At 47.2% G+C, this 17,433-nt stretch overlaps 1 long non-coding RNA gene across 1 annotated transcript in view; it reads left to right on the forward strand.

The window, feature by feature from the left end:
• The window catches only part of LOC131481445 (uncharacterized), a 59,137-nt gene extending 52,026 nt beyond the window's left edge, over window positions 1–7,111 (forward strand). Inside the window, exon 5 of the long non-coding RNA XR_009246339.1 lies at window positions 7,043–7,111. This is a non-coding gene — a long non-coding RNA (uncharacterized LOC131481445). The remainder of the gene's footprint in view (window positions 1–7,042) is intronic.
• Window positions 7,112–17,433: the final 10,322 nt, after the last annotated feature.

A 17,433-nucleotide genomic window follows, 5' to 3' on the forward strand; every position in this document is an offset into this window, starting at 1 on the left:
CTCCTGTTCTCTATATATCTGACTTTCCAATAAAAAATAAATTGGGCCCGGTGTGGTGGCCTAGCGGCTAAAGTCCTAGCCTTAAAGATGCCAGGATCCCATATGGGCACCGGTTCTAATCCCGGCAGCCCCGCTTCCCATTCAGCTCCCTGCTTGTGGCCTGGGAAAGCAGTCGAGGACGGCCCAATGCCTTGGGACCCTGTACCCGCGTGGGAGACCTGGAGGAGGTTCCTGGCTCCTGACTCTGGATCAGCGCAGCACCATCAATGGCGGTCACTTGGGGAATGAATATTCGGACGGAAGATCTTCTCTGTCTCTCCTCCTCTCTGTATATCTGACTTTGTAATAAATAAATAAATAAATAAATAAGTAAATAAGTAAATAAATAAATCTATTTTAAAAATTACATTTGGCATGTCTATGGAGGTGCAGTATGTAGATGTCCCCACAAAGCCCTTGCTATCACTGTTGTGATGAGTAATACTGTTACCATTGCAAAATGAACTATCCAGTATAATGACCCGTTGAATTGAATTTGTATTTCTTTTATGTTTAAGACATGAGTGTGTCATGGCTTGTCTCATTGTAAGTTTCCTCCCAAATACAACCAACTGCTCTTATTTCTTACCATAGGACCCAGCTTTGCCCTGGGAAACATCTTACTGGATGTCATCATGACTGTACTGAGCATTATCGAAGGGCTTTCCTGCAGGCACATAAGAGAGGATTGCGGGCCTGGTGGCGTGGCCTAGCGGCTAAGGTCCTCGCCTTGAACTTGCCAGGATCCCATATGGGCGCCGGTTCTAATCCCGGCAGCTCCACTTCCTCTCTCTCTCCTCCTCTGTATATCTGACTTTGTAATAAAAATAAAAGATCGTGAAAATGGAATTAGCAGAGAAGTTTATTGTGGTCCCCAAAAGTGAAATCCGTACTTGTTTTTCTTTCATAAAATCCATTTCCTGTGAACTCTTTGCTTTGAGACAGACCCCTTTGGCTGTCTCACTCGCTAATTGCCTGCATGTGGGCCCTGATCAAAGCCAAGGCCGAGGAACTCAATCCCAGTATTTCCCACAGGTGGCAGGAACCCAGTTACTTGAACCGTTAGCAAGAAGCTAACGTCAGGAGTCAGAGCCAGGCATCAAACCCAAGCACACTGACATAGAACATGGACATGTTTAAAGATTTATTTCTACTTGAAAGGCATATTTTACACACACACGAAGGTCTTCCATCTGCTGGTTCACTCCCCAGTTGGCTGTAATGGCCAGAGCCGAGTTGTTCCGAAGCTAGGAGCCAGGAATCTCTTCCAGGTCTCCAACATGAGAACGGGGTCCCGAGGACTTGGGCCATTGTTTGCTGCTTTCCCAGGCCATAGGCAGGGAACTGGATTAGGAAATGGAGCAGGTGGTACATGAATCAGTGTTTGTATGGGATGCTGGTGCCTCAGGGGGAGGATTAGCCAGTTATGCTACTGTGCCAGCCTCAGGAACATTGACATTTTAGCCACTAGGCTAAATGCCCATTCTCTTGCTGACCTTTTTGAAGATCCCAAAATGCATAGGTTTCAACATTTTTTTTCAACAAAAATTGACTTATCTTTTAAAGATTTATTCACTTGAAAGAGTTATAGAGAGGGAAAGCCCAAGAGAGATTTTCCATTCCCCAGGAGTCCTCAACAACCAAGACAGAGCCAAACTGAAGTCAGGAGCCAGGAGTTTTGGGTCTCCCACGTAGTTGGCAGGGGCCCAAACACTTGGGCCATCATCTGCCACTTTCCCAGCTGCGTGAGCAGGGAACTGGCTCAGAAGTGGAGTAGCTGGGACACAAACCAGTGCCCGTGTGGGATGCTACTAGATTGACAAGTGACAGCTTTACTCACAATGCCATAATTCTCGCCCCTAAAGTTACCTTGTAATTCCATCTTCTGGAAACTTTTTTGTTATGCTCTGGTGTCGTGCGTATTTCCCAGGAGGACAGCTGGGCTTGGTTTCCTCTCTGAAGCTGCTGAGTTGTTTGCTGAGTTTCTGCTCGTTTCCCCTGCCAAGTAGGATTGATCAGGAAATCCTTGCAGACCAGCGTGCTCTGCCCTGTGACTTTGGACAGATCCTCAGTTCCCTGCTCCAAAAAAGGAAAAATAATTCTACCTCACAAAGATGTTGTGAAAGATAGGTGATATATTCTCTTCCCACCTTTATAGTAAGTGTTAGGTATAATTATGATCCTACCTATAACACAGTCAGTCATGACACATGAGAATGAAATGTATGAATGACAAAAGCAAAATAAAGCTCTGGGCTGATGCTCCATTCGTTTGTAACTCTGGTATTTAATAAGCTCAAACACATCAGTACCTTCTACAAACAGATGATTAAACTTAGGAGAATCTATTTAAAGTGATGTGTTACCACCTAACAAACCACCTTAGCATTTACCAACTGAAATGCAGAGAGGAGCAGTAGATGAGTGGCTGCTCAGGCTGGGAGGAAAAGCCCTGGGGATTACTATTGGGTGGGTAGAGAGCATTCTGGAGCTGGGTGGTGGTGGTGATGGTTGCAGACTGGTGTGAATGTTTTAAATACCACTGAACTGTGCCCTTAAAATTGATGAAAATGGAGGAGGCCATCTAGTGGTTAAGACTCTGGTTAAGATGCCTGCATCCATTTCCAGATACAGTAGCCTAGTGGGTAAAGTCCTTACCTTGAATGCAGTAAGGTGGCCTAGCGGCTAAAGTCCTCGCCTTGAACACACCGGGATCCCATATGGGCGCCGGTTCTAATTCCAGCAGTTCCACTTCCCATCCAGCTCCCTGCTTGTGGCCTGGGAAAGCAGTTGAGGACGGCCCAATGCTTTGGGACCCTGCACCCACGTGGGAGACCTGGAAGAGGTTCCTGGTTTCCAGCTTCGAATCAGCACAGCACCGGCCGTTGCGGCACACTTGGGGAGTGAATCATCAGACAAAAGATCTTCCTCTCTCCTCCTGTCTGTATGTCTGACTTTGTAATAAAAATAAATAAATCTTTAAAAAAAAAAGATCCCATATGGGCACCAGTTCTAATCCTGGCAATCCCACTTCTCATCCAGCTCCCTGCTTGTGGTCTGGAAAGGCAGTGGAGGATAGCCCAAGGCCTTGGGACCTTGAACCCATGTGGGAGACCCCCAGAAGAAGCTCCAGGCTCCTGGCTTCAGATTGGCTCAGCTCTGGCCATTGAGTCCACTTGGGGAGTAAATCAGCAGATGGAAGATCTTCTGTCTGTCTCTCCTCACTATATATATCTGACTTTCCAATGAAAAACAAGTAAATCTTAAGAAAAAAAAAAAATGCCTGCATTCCACATAGGGATACCTGGGTTCGCTACTCAGCTCTGGCTCCTGAAGCTAATTTCCTGCTGCAGACCCTGGGCAGGAGCAGTGATGGCTCAAGTGAGGGGTTCCTGCTACCTACATGGGAGACCTGCGTTGAATTCCTGCCGTCTGACTTCAGCCTGAGTCCAGCCCTGACTCCCATGGGCATTTTGGAAAGTGAATCAATAGATGGAGGCTGGCTGTCTGTGTCTGTTTATCTCTTTTTTTTTTTTTTTTTTTTAGGTTGCAGAGGTGTGACATCTGCTAGAAGTACCTGGTTTTATTATTTTTTTTTTATCCATTTTATTGTATTGTTGTTGACAATCTTTACATAGTTAACTATAGTTGAAGGAAAAACAAGAAAAAGAAAAAAAAAAGGTTCAGGGGGATAGGGAGGTGGGCAATGCTATTATGTCCATATTGTTTCCATCATGTATCTGAGGTAAAGGGGGATATTGAGGGAGAAGCCCCACCCGGTTTCCCGCCCACCCCAAGTCCCGGATGTGGGGCATGCTCTGAGATATGTGCTCAAGCGGAGTTAATAGTTCTCCAGTTATGAGTCACTGCCAGTTTCGCTCGATGAGGTGGTCCACTGATTGATATGGTCCATCATGAAGTCTCCATTTGTCCCATATTTCGCTGCCAACATGTAGCTGGGATGAATGATTGTCCTATTCTGTCTTCTGTCTTTTCTTGGTTAGAATTCTGAGTCCAGCAGTTCAAGTGGGGAGATCTCCAAAGATACTTTGAGGTATTCCCAGATTAGTTTCTTGTGTGTTCTAGCAAGCACAGGGCCCGGCACAGTCCATCACCCTGATCAGCTGGTGGTTGCAATTGCTGGGTTGGTTCTGTTTTCAGTCCCGCGTTGCACTGGAACCAATGGGTGTTGCAGTCCAGTCTGGTTCGGCCCTTACATCAACCAGTGGGAGCTGCAGCCTAGTTGGGGCGACCCACAATAACCCCCACCAGACCGCCCCCTATCCTGGTTTGCCAGTATGTGTAGCAGAAGACCAATCTGTCCCCCATCCCATTTGGCTCTGGTACTTGTCAATGGGTATTAAAGCTTAGTTTTATCTAACCAACTCAACCATCCAGCCCTCACAGATATTGTTGAGTACCTCTCTATCTAGCCATCCCAGCCCCCGTCCTAGTTTTCATGCCCTCCCACGGGAATAGTGACCCAAGAAGGGGGAACCCACTTTTTCCCTCCCAGGTCTCTCTGTCCCGGTTTATGCACTCTTTAGGTGGTCCTGTGATTTGACTCAACAGAATTAGTCCCCAGTGCCAGCTTCTGCCAGCTGAAGCTGTGGCCCTGATCTAGTCCACATGCAGCGCACAGGTGTTGTAGCCTTGCTTAGTCGTGTCTGTCTCTATCCCAGCCCACGCTCTCCAGTGGGAGTGGCTGTCCAGCGAGGGGGCCAGCCCCTTAACCCCCCGCCAGCTTTGCCCCTCCCTTCCTGGATCTCACGTGTGCTGGATGGGTGCTGCATTCATATCCAGTACAGGCAACCACGCCCTGGCGTTCCATAATGTGTACTGGTTTTGTCGCAACCGAACCCGGCCCATTCCACACTCTGTTCTGGTGATCGGATTTGCCAGAGGATGACATGAACTGATTCAGCCTGGTCTGCTCCTGACCCATGCCGAATGCATGCCAGTGGGAAACTTTCCATGGCCTATTCTGGGCTGTTTCCAATCATGCTTCTCGCGCTTACCTGCAGGGACTGTGTCCTGCCAGAGGAGTTGCCCAGGCTCCTCCATCAGAACCCCTCCCAATGCCAGATTTTGCGCTTGCCAGGGGGTTCTTGAGCCAACCCTACTCAGTTCACCTCCTGTCCTAGCAGGAACAGTGGCTTTTCCTGGCTGGCTTTCACCCCATTCTGACTCTTGTTGTTGGATGTTTCAGCCCAGCCATGGCTCGTCCATACCCACATACAGCTCACACATGGCTCGGAAGGGGATTGAGACCCAGCCTAGTCAGTCCCACATCTACCCTGTTTCTCCATAACACCAGATGGTGCTGGGATCTGAACCGGCCTGGTGCATCCAATCCCAGCCCACACTAGTGCCTCGGGTGACTGCAACTGTTTTCTAGATAGAACGCAGCCCCCATTCCAGCACATACACCCCTTGGTGGGAACCTCATCCCAGCTGTGGCATCCCAGATTGGGACCGTTCCTAGCCGTAAATCACGCACCTGCACGTGGTTGCTCCAAGGACCATTAGGTGCCAGCCTGCTAGACAAGCCGGAGCTTATCTTTTACTTGATAGGTGTTCAAAGCTCAGCATTATTAAGGGATTGGAAGTTCTTCAAAGGAAGAGTTGCTGGTATTGGGAATCTTTAGGATTGACTCAGATCCCAGAAACAGTGGGGTCACTCTAGAGCTATCTCAGCGGTGATTCAGACATCCAATACCCCAGAGCTCCCCGGCCAGGCGGCCAGCAGGCTCAGCCTGGCGCCAAATGGCGCACTGGCCGCCCTGGCCCAGCCCGCCATGAGCCATGGGCACATGGTGGACTGGGTTCGGGATCCGAGCTAGACGTCCTCTCCCGCAGCCCTCGGCTCGCCTCTGGCAGCCAGAGGTGTAATCCTGCAGGCCCGAGGTTGCGCCCCTCCCCAATCCCGTTCACCACCCAATGAGGGTGGCGGGTGGGCCCCGGACATGCCCAGTCACGGAGGCCTCCCCCCTCGGCGTACTCACCCCAGAAGGAAGCAAGCCCCGCACCCAGGCATGTCCGGGCCCAGCCCGCCATGAGCCATGGGCACATGGCGGACTGGGTTCGGGATCCGAGCTAGACGTCCTCTCCCGCAGCCCTCGGCTCGCCTCTCGTGTCTGTTTATCTCTAAGATAGATAGATAGATAGATAATTTTAGAGTCCTTCAAATGATAGACTTTATTTTCCATACATTTCACCAAATAATAAGGAAACTGATTTAAAACCACAAGACTTTTGGAGTCAGGATTTGGATTGAGGTGACGTGGGACAGGGGCCTCTGTTCACGTGGCTTCCCCAACATTTGGCTCCTCCCTGTGGCCAGATAGCCTGGAATTGTTTATGAGGAAATGGGATGCTCCACACCCCATAGGGCCTGGGCTTGAAGTCCTAGAAAGCTATTCCCATCATATCTTGCCAGTTCAAATGAGTCATTTACTGACCCAGTTCCACTTTGAGAAGGGAGGATGCAAGCGGATGAGTTAGGGGCATGGCTCCTGTGAGGCCATTTGGTAGCAGTCTGTTCCCGCCTCCAGGTTGATCTGTTAGCGTTCCTGCATGCTGTGTCTTATTTAGTGCTGTTCTAGTGTAGGACCCGCACGTGAACAGTGGAGGGTCCTGGCTGGAAGGAAGGGCGTTGGCTCAAGGCTTCGAACCTTGGTTCTACCCTCTGGTGCCCTTCTCTATATTTTCATTATCTGCAGAATGGGTTTGGCAGTGGTTTTTATGTCATCACATTGATTGCAAATATGTAAGCATGAGTCAAAACTTTAAGGGTGCTTGGCAGGAAGGAAGGATCATGCAGACATCTGCTGCTGGTGGTGGTGTTGTTACCGTAAACAGAAGTGTGATGCAGACCAGAATATTGACAGCGAAATAAGGGGGAAAGGCTTGGGTGCAGGGAGCCTCCCTGACTCAGAGAATTCTCACTTATATCTGAATCCTTTGCTGACATCTAAGCTGCTTTCCTGTTATCTGCCTACAGAGGAGCTGGAGAACAGCTCATCAGCATGTCTCCGTGATCGTCTGCTGAACACCTGAAGACAGCCATGAGAGCTCAGAGGACGTGCTGAGCCTGAGCTGCACGTAGGTAACTGAGCTGATGATATGTGCAAAAGTTTGTAAATCTGAGCCTGAGTATCATTGCTGGGTTAGAAGTGGCCCTCCCTCATTTCTCTTCACTCCCTGTGAAAGCTGCGTCTTGATTTCCCTAAATGGGAAAAACATGTCTGCCTGTTTGTTTTTTTTTTCTTGAGGGATATGGTGGGAAGGAGATTTATTTTTTATTTTATCTGAAATGCAGAGACGAAAGTCTTTCATCCCATGGTTTACTCCCCAGCTGTCCACCACAAGCAGGGCCAGGTCAGGCCAAAGCCCACAGCCAGGAAACATTTCCCATGTGGTATCAGAGATCTGTGCACTTAAGTAGTCCCCACTGCCTCCCGGGGTGCACGCTGACTAGAATCTGGGTGCTGGAATCAGAAACAGAGACAAAATGTGCACCCAGCCCCACTCCAGGATGGGATGTCAGCATCCCAGAGAACTCTAACCTCGGCACTGGACACCCACCGTGTCTCTCCCTTTTCACTAAACCTAAAGCAGGAACAGATTCCTTCTGCGGAAGAAGACAGTGTAAGCAGCTGAAAGATACCCTGAGTGTGGCACTCTGCTGACCCAAGAGTGGTTAAGCCTGTGAATCAATCTTGTTGAAGAGTTAGCAACCACTGCTTGCTGCAGTGAGTTCTTCCTGCGCCCACCTTGGCCTCTATTGCCTAATCCAACCCCGCAGCCTTAGCTGTGTTTATTTGGGAGTGACTGTCCCTTGGGTTTTGGAGCCAGGATTCCTGGGTTCAGCCCTAACTCGGCCACTTTTGGCTCCACGATCCCTAGCGCATTGCTTACTCTTGCACTCACAACTTCACGCTCGTCTGTAAAGCGAGATGGGGTGGTACTGTGTTGCAGAGCTGCTGCTGATTTTTACAAAGCTCATGCTTTTTCCTTCTTTGCTTCTTTCCTTCCTTCCGTTCTTCCATTTGCTTCCTTCCTCCCCTCTTTTGGTAAACTTCTTAGTTAAAAAAGGAGATAGGAAAATGTCTAAACATAAGAAAACCTTATGTTTGTTCACTTCTGGAGGACATGGCTCTGTGTGCTACACTATTCCTTCTGTGCCTCTTCGCCCATCTTCAATTCATCCATGAAAAGCAGGTACTTCCATAAGGATTCAGTTTTTGATCTTCCAATTTGCTCTTCTTATACAACTTGCTACATGATTTGTGTTCTTTGTCCTAATGCCGTCTCACCACTCATACCTTCCATGCCTTCATTGCTTGGTCATTTAAAAATGGAAGCCTTAGACCCAGCATGGTAGCCTAGCAGCTCAAGTCCTCGCCTTGCACGACCTGGGATCCCATATAACCTCCAGTTCTAATTCTGGTGGCCGCACTTCCCATCCAGCTCCCTGCTTGTGGCCTGGGAAAGCAGTCGAGGACTGCCCAAAGCCTTGGGACCCTGCACCCATGTGGGTGACCTGGGAGAAGTTCCTGGCTCCTGGCTTCGAATCAGCTCATCTCTGGCCATTGTGGTTGCTTGGGGAGTGCATCAGCAGACAGAAGATCTTCCTTTCCTCCTCTCCTCCTCTCTGTATATCTGACTTTCCAATAAAAGCAAAAATCAGTCTTTTTAAAAAAGTGGAAGCCTTTATCCACATGATCTCAAGTCCCTGAAATCCAAAGGGTTTGAAACCATGTCTTTGACTTCCATTTGTGATGAAATAGTTACCAGTACCAGACTAGACCAACTATTTTTTTTTTTTTTAAGAAAAAAATCATTAAGCAGGGTAAAATACTTGAGTTAACTGTTTCTGGAATTGGCCCCAAGGCTGCTGTCATCTGTGGTCCTTGAGAGAAGAGAAACTTGTCTGAAGTCCAGAATCCCTGTGGCTGTGTATCTGGGGACAGTTTCCTGAGCCAGGAGCACTGCCCTTGGTCCAGGTAGGGAGAGAGGAGGACCAGGTAGGCTGGAGAAGTAGAGGCCAGGGTCGAGGAGGTTAGGACACCGGAAAAGAGGCACTCTGTAGAAGGAGGGCTCCACACATCCTTGCTGAAGCTGTTAGGGACATGTGGTGAAGGGTGGGTTGCCCATGTATAAGATGGGGCTGCTGGAGGAACACCAGGTTCAAACCTCTATGAGGCTGAGAGCCTAGATACAGGCACGAGGTTGCTTTGCCAAATTCATATGAAGTGCAGTTAGAGGATAGGGACCCGTGTTATGGCACAGTGAACTAAGCTGCCACCCGCGACACTGGCATCCAGTACCAGAGAGCCAGTTCAAGTCTGGGTTGTCCTCTCCACCCCAACCCCAGATCCAGCATGAAATTCTTGGCTGCTGCTTTCGGCCTGGCCCACACTTGGCTCTTTGCAGCCATTTGGGGAGTGAAAAACCAGATGAAAGATGTCCTTATCTGTGTGTGTGTGTGTGTGTGTGTGTGTGTGTGTGTGTGTGTTTCTCTGTGTCTCTGTAACTTTCACTTTCAGATAAATAGATATTGTAAAATTAAATTACGAGCCAGCATTGTGGCACAGAGGGTTAAGACATGGCCTGTGATCTTGCCATTCCATATCAGAATACCAGTTCAAGTTCCAGCTATGCTGCTTCCGGCTCATCTCCCTACTAATGTGCCCAGAAAGGTAAAAGAAGATGGCCCAAGTACCTGGGCCCCTGCCACCCGTGTGGAAGGCTCGGATGGGGTTTTTGATTCTTGACTTTGGCTTTCCCCAGATCTAGCTGTTAACGGCTATTTTAAGAGTGAACCAATGGATGGAAAATAGTACCCTTTCTCACTCTCTCTGCCTTTCAAATAAATAAAATAAATGAAAATATGTTTAGAGGCAGGCACTGTGGTGCAGCAGGTTAAGGCCCTGCTTGGAAAGTTCACATCCCATACTGGAGAGCTTGAATTGAATGCCAGCTACTCCATTTTCCCAATGCTGCTCCTCTGCTGTTGCATCCTGGGAGGCAGCAGGTGACAGCTCAAGCACTTGGGTCCCTGCCACTCACCTAGCAGACTGAGATGGAATTCTAGCCTCCTGTCTGCCACCTGGCCTAGCCGTGGCTGTTGCAGCACGGAGTGAACCAACAGATGGGTTGTCTGTCCCTCTCTGTCTCCCTCCCTCTCTGCCTTTCAAATAAAACTAAGAACATTTAAATTTTAAAAATCATGAAAATGAGGGCCATGTTCTAGAGCACTAGTTCTCAGATTGTTGACCCCAGACCAGGATCATCCACATCCCCTGGAAATTTGTTAAACCTAGTGTTGGAAACACAGATTCAAGGAGCCCATCGCCCACCTGCTCGGTCAGGAGCCTGGGGGAGGAGCAAGACAATTGCATCTTCACACGCTCTGCAGGTGATGCTGAGACCGATGGAGGTGTCAGAGCCACTGGCCTGGAAGAAGGCCTGCACTGACCTGCACCAACAACCTGAAGCCAGATGTGCCGAGAGCCACGGGAGAGACTGGGCACCCCAAGAGGAACTTGGGGAAGTAGCTCAAGGCTTTCGAAGCTCTGACATAACAAAGTGAAAGTATGAGCTTCTGAAAGACACAAGCTTGAAGTGACCATTTCATAGATGAACTGCCCTTTATCTGTTTTTAACTATGTAATAATAATTTTATTTAAGATTTATTTATTTGAATGGCAGAATTACAGTGTGTGGGGGGGAAAGAAACAGAGAGAAAGAGATCTTACAGCTACTGCTTCGCCACCCAAATGACCGCAAAGGCTAGAGCTATGTTGGTCTGAAACCAGGAGCCTGGAGATTCATCCAGGTCTCCTCCATGGTTGGCAGGGGCCCAAGCATCCTCTGCTGCTTTCTCAGGCACCTTAGCAGGGAATTGGATGGAAGGTGGAGCAGCCAGGACTCAAATCAGTGCACATATGGGATACTGGCACTGCAGGCTACAGCTTTACTCATTACATTACAATTGCCAGCCTTTGAACTGCTTTTAGACTGGAAATCAAAATTCTTCCGAAGAAAATATAGTGTCCCCTGTTACATTACAAAAATTGCTAGATGTGGGGTTGGTGTTGTGGCCTAGTAAGTTACCACCTGTGATGCCAACATGTCGTATGGGTACCAGTGCATGCCTCAGCTCCCTTGCTGGAGAGTGAACCAGTGGATGGGAAACCTGTGTGTATGTTGTCTCTGTGTGGGTGTTTGATTTTATCTATAACTTTGACTTGGAAAATAAATTTTAAAATATTTTTAAAATTATTAGATATTCAAAAATAAGTTATAGTCAAAAGAAAGTGATTTTAAAATACTCAGATACTGCATTTAATAAAGACATTAAAGCAGGTATTATGGTGATATTCAAAGAATTAAAGGAAATGTGCAAATAAAAATATTAATCTTGGGCCTGGCGGCGTGGCCTCGCGGCTAAAGTCCTTGCCTTGAACACACCGGAATCCCATATGGGCACCAGTTATAATCCCGGCAGCCCCACTTCCCATCCAGTTCCCTGCTTGTGGCCTGGGAAAACAGTAGAGGACAACCCAAAGCCTTGGGACCCTGTACCCATGTGGGAGACCCAGAAGAGGTTCCAGGCTCCTGGCTTTGGATCGGCGCAGCACTGGCCGTTGTGGTCACTTGCGGAGTGAATCATCAGATGGAAGATATTTGTCTCTCTCTCTCTTCCTCTCAGTATATATAACTTTGCAATACAAACAAATAAATCTTTAAAGAAATAAAATAAAGTTAAATTTAAAATATATATTACTCTTAAGTGGAGAATATCAACAGAAAAATGGAAACTATAAAAGGAAGTAAATTCTAAAACAAAGGAAAAAAATAAAATAACATTCACTGGAGAAGTTTAACAGCAGGTGGGAAACACCATAAGCAAACCTAAAGATTCCCCCCAAAAAAAATTCCAACTTGAAGAACAGATAAAACACTTGGAAGAAAAATGAGTAGAGCCTTAGATACCTGTAAGATAAAATCAAACACATATGTAACTGAAGTCCCAAAAGAAGAAAGCAAGAATGGAGATGAAAAATAATTGAAGATGGAGAATGTGATGGGCAGAGCCGGGAAGGGCTGCGGTACTCATCGGTTCCAGTGCAGGTCGGGGCTCAGAACTGAACCAACCCAGGGGTTACAACCACCAGCTGATCGGAGTGATGGACTGTGGTACTCATTGGTTCCAGTGCAGGTCGGGGCTCAGAATAGATCCAACCCAGGGGTTACAACCACCAGCTGATCGGAGTGATGGACTGTGGCGGGCACTGTGCTTACTAGTACATGTAGGAGCCTGGACTGGGAATGCCTCAAAGTTTCTTTGGGGATTCCCCTGAACAAAATGGAGGAATCAAAGCATTAACCAAGAAAAGATGGAAAATGGAGTAGATCAATCAACCACCTCAGCTATATGCTTCCAGCGGAAAACTGGACAAGGGGAAACCCTAAGATGGACTGTGTCAATCAGTGGACTCTGCACCAGCCTCATCATACCTGGACTGTTGCTGATGATATGTTGGAGCTTCTAATTGATCGAGGTGACGCTCTGCTGGCTCTGCCTTCAAACCTGAGAGGGCCTCCCTAAGAGGCCATTGAACTTGAACTGGACAAGTGGGATGCTGGACTCTGTATGGTGTGAGCCTGTAATTAGGGAATCTCAACGGAACTTGAGCTGTGGTTATGCATCAAGGTGAAGGAATTCACCATGGGGGAAGGGTTTGGGGTGAAGGGGGGGGAATCCCAGTACCTATGAAATTGTGTCATGTAATACAATGTAATTAATGAATAAATGAATATTAAAAAAAAAAGAAAAACAATTGAAGAAATAATGGCCAAAAACAAATAAACCAACAAACCAAAAAGAAATAATCGCCAAAAAAATCCTGTAAGTTGATGAAAAATGCCAAATGCAGTGAACTCCAAGTAATGTAAACAGAACGAAAGCCGCACCTCAGCTTGTCCTAGTTAGACCGCCAAAAAGAGCTCATCCAAAAAAAGATAAAACAGCAACAGAGCAGTGAAATCCAGAAATCCACCTAGTGTGATGACAAGATAAAGATAGCTGACTTCCTGTCAGAGACGCGGATGCCCGGAAGACAGGAGAAATACAGCGACATTCTCTGGCTTACTCGTCATCCTCTCATCTCCCATTGGATCCTCATCACCATCCATTGGATTTTCCAAGCTAGAAAAAGGAATTTGCCTAGATCCCTCACCTGCTCTGTATTCTTAGTCATTCAGAAGTCTGTTTTCAAAATGTCACCATTAATTCACTGGTTCATTCCTACTTCCTTCTGTATTAAGGTTTGACCTCAGGAATCAGATCACTTGGGTTTGAATTTTGGCTTTCCCATTTACTAGAGGCAACTTTAGACCTATGCTGTGATCTCTCTGAGTCTATGTGTGGAGAATTTTAAGGTTGCACAGGAATATTCCATGTCTCTGAACAGTCTTTTGTGGGCTGAGTTGTGCTTTAGTTCCAGGCATCCGACCAAGCTCAGTGACCTTGAACTGCCTCTCATATTCCATGACCATTGGAAGTCAGTGGGAGCTCTGCTGCCTGTTACTCTCACTGGGGCCAGCGGCCACCAACTAGAAGATCGGCAGTTGCCAGGCACAAAGAGAACAGGAGTTTGCCAAATTATATTCTGGGTCCACGTTCTGAAAGACCCCTCATTCTTCAAGTTTCCACCCTTCGCTGGCTGCGTTGGATCACATGGCCACCTCCAACTTCAGAAGGAGGCCAGAAACGTGTCATTGTCGCCTGCGCTCAGAACTGGGATAAAGTGGTTACTGAACTGGTGTCTGCATAGTTCCAGCTGTCCTCCTGGGCCTGTGATGGCCTTGTAGGCTCTGTCTGCCCCTTTGAGAGCCTCTCTTCCCAGCGTCTGTGAGGTGATCCTCCTCTTGCTCCAAAGCATGTGCTGAAAGGAAGCCTGCAGCATCCGGGATTTCTGCAGGATGTTGAGCAGAGCCCCCTGGCCAGCCCATGTCAGTGAGGATTTAGTTTGGTTGTTTTAATGACTAGGGGTTGCCGCTTGTCACCCTGTGACTTGTCTTGATGGAATGCATTTGGAGACAAGGGATCATTGGAAGGATTAGTGAGTCAGCAAATGTCAAGTGCTTGACACGTAGTAAATACTCAATATATGTGAGTGATTATCATCCACTCTCAAATCAGCTTCCTCATCATCTCTCCCAGCTTACTTATCCTCCACTCCACTAACAGCAGAGTGATCTTCCTCAGGTGCTAAGCTGGTCCACACACTTCCTTATTTTAAATCCCTGCTGACTTGGAGCATACCTGAATTCCCTGTAGGGACCAGCCTCCTGTACCGCCCCTGCCTCAGCTTGAGGCAGCCTAGGGAAGGGTCCACTGGAGCATCCTGCCGCCTGCTCTTGTTCAGCCCTTTCTCACAGCTTGTCATTGCAGTGCACTTCCTTCTCTCGCCAATCCATGCAAATGCTGTACGGTACCCTGAGGATGACCTCTTGCATTCATTATCTGTCATCTGCCTTCATTAGTATGGCTCTCAGGCACAACGGTGGAGCCCTCTTTATCCCGATTGCCCAGCTGGAGCCAAATTTATACCCTAATGCCTATATGTTTAAATAATTAGCCAACTAATATTTATTGAATTTCTGCTTTTAATGATGCATTGATTAGGACACACGAGTAGGACCACAGTTTCGAATTTTTCTGCTTAGATGCAACAAAAGCTTAAAATGGAAAATATTTTCAAAATCAAAGCAGTGTCCACAAGGCAATTTGTAGTTCAGTAATTTTTATTCTGAAAATTCCAACCTTGATCCAAAAATTCCGTGATATAACCACCACATAAGTGAGTACAGTGTACTAAGTAGATGTAATAAGTATTACATAAAATACTGATTTTTTTTGACATTTTTACTACATGAAATACTTACAATATTTTTTAAAAGACTGTTTGAAAGGCAGAGTTACAGAGAGCGAGAGACAGAGCTGAGACAGAGAGACCTCTTCCACCTGCTGGTTCACTCCCCAGATAGCTGTAGCCACAGAGCTATGCCAAGCCAAAGCCAGGAGCCAGGGACTTGTTCAGGTCTCCCACATGGATGCAGGGACCCAAGCACCTGGGCCGTCCTCTGCTGCTCTCCCAGGCACATTAGCTGGAAGCTGGATTGGAAGTGGAGCAACCAGGCCTGAGACTGGTGCCCAAATGGGATGCAGGCACTATAGGCAACAGCTTAATTCACCTTGCCACAGTGCTAGCCCTAGCCCCACTTATAATATTTTTGAAGTAGTGAAAATCAAATACCCTGGGTAGATAAAATTCCTCATGAATGTACAGCTGATCAGTGTTCTCTTGTACTTTTTTAAGAATTGTGGTTTCAGAAGCTTTCAGCATCTTAAACCACAGCGCCTTCTCCAGGATGGCTGTCCTATCTGTGGTAGGTATTTACCGCTCCGTTACTCTGTGGCTGCTTGAGGACCCTTTATTGTCCCTCTTACCAAGAGCGGCAGCCGTTTCCATTGCATTTTGATAACCTTTTACCTTCCTTGTCAGGTGCACAACCATTACGAAGAATATTGTTGGAGATTTTTCTAGTAAAAATCTCCCTTCATGAGTCAGTGATCTCACTGCTTATAGACTGCAATAACTTCCAGTAACCTTATATTACCCAGTGCTGCAAAACTACCATGGTTCTGCAAGACTGAGAGAGCTGGATAACAATGGCTCAAAGTAAGCAATCTCCAAAAGCCTAATAAATCTATTCTCAGACACTTATAGGGATCAGGTGGAGGACAGGGTTCAAGTGAGAAGGGCATGCAGTGATTCATATAAAAGGGGGGATTTTAAGACTGTTTTTGTAGTTTATTTTTACTTGAAGGACCTAGGTAGAGAGAAAGTAAGAGAAATGTTACCTTCACTGGTTCATTCCACAAGATGAGAGCTGGGTCAGACTGAAGCCAGGAGACCAAAACCCCATCCAGAGCAGCCATGTTTGTGGGTGGGCCAGCGTACTTGAACCGTCATCTGCTGCCTTCCTGGGTGTGCGTTAGCAGGAAGTTGGATCAGAAGCATTCCCCACATGGCGCCACTGGCTGGAACTAAGGTGATCCAAAGCCAGGAGCTTCTTCTAGGTGTCCCATGTGGATGCAGGGGCCTAAAACTTGAGCCATTCTCTGCTGCTTTCCCAGGCCACAAGCAGGAAGCTGGATTGGAAGTGGAACAGCTAAGACACGAACTGGTGCACATATGGGATGCTGGTGCTAGAAAGCAGAGTACTGGCCTGTTGAGCCATGGCACCAACCCTGTTCTTTTATTTTCTAAACTTGTGTTAAGTAACAGTCAAGGAGCTTGACTGGTCTTTGTTATTTCAGATGAAAATGAATGACAAAAATAGAAACAGCAGATTCCATGGAATGACTTGCTAATATGAATGTAGGAGTCAGAGATGGCTGTGTCCTGTTTGCTTCCGGGCTCCCCTTCCACCTTCCAGCTCTTGTAGATTGAGAAGAAAGTCAGGTGTTAGCTGTGATCAAGACATGCATTGCTCCAACAGAGTATCTGTATGTTTTCAAGCCAAACCCCAAATGATGTTTTCCAGTTTTATAGACGTAAGACCATCTTTGTCTTGAGTTGTATTTCCTGACACTGATAGTTTTTCCCCTTGGAAAGGAGTCCCCATTTATTTCAAAGCTTATCTGGAACACCAAAATCTGGGGTCACGGAACGAGCATGAGGTTCAGGAGTTCTCTCTATCAGGGAGCTAGGTCACATCAAGACCCTTTTTACAAAGTTACTCCAGAGATGAAAGAAGTCCAGCTTCAAAGTACAAATGAAAAACATTGTGTCTTAAGCACGCCAAAGTGGTTGTTGTGGCACAGCACATTAAGTTGTATAGTTTTCGTAAAATTGAAAAGAAAAAAGTTAAAAGCAGGATGTGAGACTTTGTGTTGGTCACACACAGGTGCATTGATTAAAATGGACCACATGGGGCCCAGTGCGGTGGCCTAGTGGCTAAAGTCCTCACCTTGCACAAGCCGGAATCCCATATGGGCGCCGGTTCTAATCCCAGAAGCTCCACTTCCCATCCAGCTCCCTGCTTGTGGCCTGGGAAAGCAGTCGAGGATGGCCTTGGGACCCTGCACCCATGCGGGAGACCCAGAAGAGGCTCCAGGCTCATGGCTTTGGATCGGCTCATCTCTGGCCATTGTGGCTGCTTGGGGAGTGAGTCATTGGACAGAGGATCTTCCTTTCCTTCTCTCCTCCTCTCTGTGTATCTGCCTTTCCAATAAAAAAAAAATAAAGGAAACAGTGAGCTTGACCCCTGGATTGTTGTATCACTCCATGACCTCTTCATCCCGCATTCTCT

This window comes from Ochotona princeps, chromosome 11, assembly GCF_030435755.1.
Source record: "Ochotona princeps isolate mOchPri1 chromosome 11, mOchPri1.hap1, whole genome shotgun sequence".
In the NCBI taxonomy this organism is placed as follows: Eukaryota; Metazoa; Chordata; class Mammalia; order Lagomorpha; family Ochotonidae; genus Ochotona; species Ochotona princeps.